Source organism: Daktulosphaira vitifoliae, unplaced genomic scaffold, assembly GCF_025091365.1.
Source record: "Daktulosphaira vitifoliae isolate Bord-2020 unplaced genomic scaffold, ASM2509136v1 Scaffold_3, whole genome shotgun sequence".
In the NCBI taxonomy this organism is placed as follows: domain Eukaryota; kingdom Metazoa; phylum Arthropoda; class Insecta; order Hemiptera; family Phylloxeridae; genus Daktulosphaira; species Daktulosphaira vitifoliae.
Window position 1 is genome coordinate 32,799,095 of NW_026099574.1, and position 2,641 is coordinate 32,801,735.

The 2,641-nt window shown below is 23.6% G+C and overlaps 1 protein-coding gene across 2 annotated transcripts in view; it reads left to right on the top strand.

Moving 5' to 3' along the window:
• Positions 1-2,641, top strand: part of LOC126901722 (prolactin-releasing peptide receptor-like) — a 97,563-nt gene extending 94,922 nt beyond the window's left edge. For both annotated transcript variants that reach the window (XM_050678427.1, XM_050678426.1), the window contains one exon: positions 1,911-2,641. The gene's annotated coding sequence lies outside the window, so the exon portion shown is untranslated. The remainder of the gene's footprint in view (positions 1-1,910) is intronic.

A 2,641-nucleotide genomic window follows, 5' to 3' on the forward strand; every position in this document is an offset into this window, starting at 1 on the left:
AAAAAATAAAAAAAAAAATAAAAAAACACATCATAGTAAAATTAATACCTTCTCAGCTTCGCATCGAAGCTAAAATAAAGAATAGACCTAATAATATTTAATCACGTAAAAATAACAAATAGTTATGATTTTAAGGGTTATTTAGTGATCAACAATAAATCAATCATTCTGTGTATAATTATTTTTGTTTAGTCTTCTGACACTTGTGTACAAATCAGAAATTAAAAATATTATTTTAAAAGAATTTATACTTTATTCAATAAATTCAATAATTTTCTTTGTTTAAGTATTTTTTAAGTTAAAATTACAATAAAAAAAAATTATCTAAGAAGAAGCTATTGTTAAGAGTAATCAAAAATATATTAATATTGGACAATTTCAATCACACTGACAATACTATTATAAAAAAGTAGGTTACTTAAGAATTAATACTTTTTGAATATAGATACATTTGAGACATAAGCGTAGAATTACGTAACGTTATCACTATATTGCCGTTTAGTTCTTGTACTATAATTTCTTAGATTTTTTTTAAAAAATGTACTAAAAATGTATATAGTTTCAGTAAGTAACGATACGGATTTCCATTGTTATTATTGTTTATAACAACTGACTTGTTTCCTTACTTACTGAATACACTGTATACTATAATATGTTTATAATTTTAGAAATATTAATTACAAGTCTTCTACAGAAAAAAATTTAATTTCAATACATAATAAAATATGATAAAATGCACAATAATTTATTCACTCAAAATCTATGAATATTTTTAAATCTTCTCGTATTACAATAAGTTTTCAATAAATAATTCAAACCACTGTAAAAGTTAAAATTAAAATATTTATTGTAGCAGTATTCCAACAATTTCCTCTCTACGGAAATTAATTTGAATAAAATATTAATAGATAGTAGACTTAAATAATCATTAAATGTTATGAATCTTTTTAAGTGCGCATGTATAACATTGTTTAATCATTGCATAATTTTTACTTTTTAATAAACTGATTAGAGCACTTTAGTACTGAAAGAATCAAATGTATTTTTATTTACAGAGTAAGTTTAATATACATTGAAAAATTACCCATATAAATACGGCGATAACTATTCGATATTTATTATGATGAGGTAAATAGCAATTTCTCGAAAAATTGTAAAAACATAAAAACAACTACATAAGATTCTAAGTATCATTCAGTTTGAATTTAAGTTATAAATTACTCGTTGTCATGCTAATTTACGCTTTTATTTATTATAATGCAATCGCAAACACATAATATAAGTATTATTTCTGAGATTTAGGAATAGTTTAAACTTGACGTGCACAGTCAATAGGTATTTTTAGCATAAATTCGGATACAAGTCACGATCAACAAAAAGCTTGATTTCTCTATAGATAACAACATAACACGTAATTTCACTACTAGTTTGTGTAGACTAAAACGCATTACTAGTGTTTGTTTTTAAGTCGAATGTTATTTCATCAAGTTGTAGTTACACATGAATTCCCATCGGTAATGAACTTACTTTTATAAAAGACGCGCTAACTAATTTCAGTAGAAGTCATGTTTGTATTGACATTTACTCCACACCTAATAATAAGCACTATGCTTAATTCTCCAATGGTTAAGAAATAACACTTCACATTAAAATTATAGAAATACAATGAACTTATACTATTTCTTGTGTGCTATAGAATCGATTCCTAGACTAAAAGTAAAAATTGGAGCTCAATAAATAATTTTATAGATTTTAACAAACCATTAGCAACTATTGATACAAAATGATATACGCTTATTTAATTAAATAAATAAATACCATGACTATAAATGTAAATTCATTAATTTACTCATTTAAAATCATAACATTGTGCTCTATTGAAAAAATTAATGATAATTATTATTTTTCAGATTGTAACATTGATCACAAAAAGGGTGTTCAGTAGCAGTACATTTCCGCCACAAACTACTTATAGCCTAACCCAAAATTATAAGACTTATAGATACCTAAGATAACGATATATTATATAGCTAAACTGTTAATGCCTTATAGTATGTAAATAATAATAAGTTTTATTGTAAATTTTATATTAAAATAACTATTCTCTGTAATGTGTCTGCTTTTAAGGCGGAATATTTCCCCTTTCATAGTTTTTGCATAGATTTATAATAAACTTTAATAAATGTTAGCATATTTTACATTATAATATACAATACTTAATTAAATGATTTCATAAAAAAAATAAAAATAATATAGATAATAGCATTGTAAGATTTTAATGAGTAAGTTGTTCTGTGTTAATTGTGTTTGTACAATTGGATAGCCATAGCTAAGTGTCTTTTTGTTAAATGCATTTTCACTATGTTATATTTTAATTGTGTTGTATTGCTATAATAAGTGATATTTATTGTTGTTCTTGTTACATTTCTTTAAATACCCCGTTTGTGTCATGCAATACATGTAATGAGCCCATGTGTGTTGTGTCACATAAACAGTGGTAAATTGAAAAAAAATTATTACCCTTATATTTTCTGTCTGTATTTAATTATTATTGTTATTATTATTTTTTTTAAGCACTGCAATCACCACATTATTGCAATTTTAAACGATTAAATAAATAAAAAGTATTGTTTTCAATTCA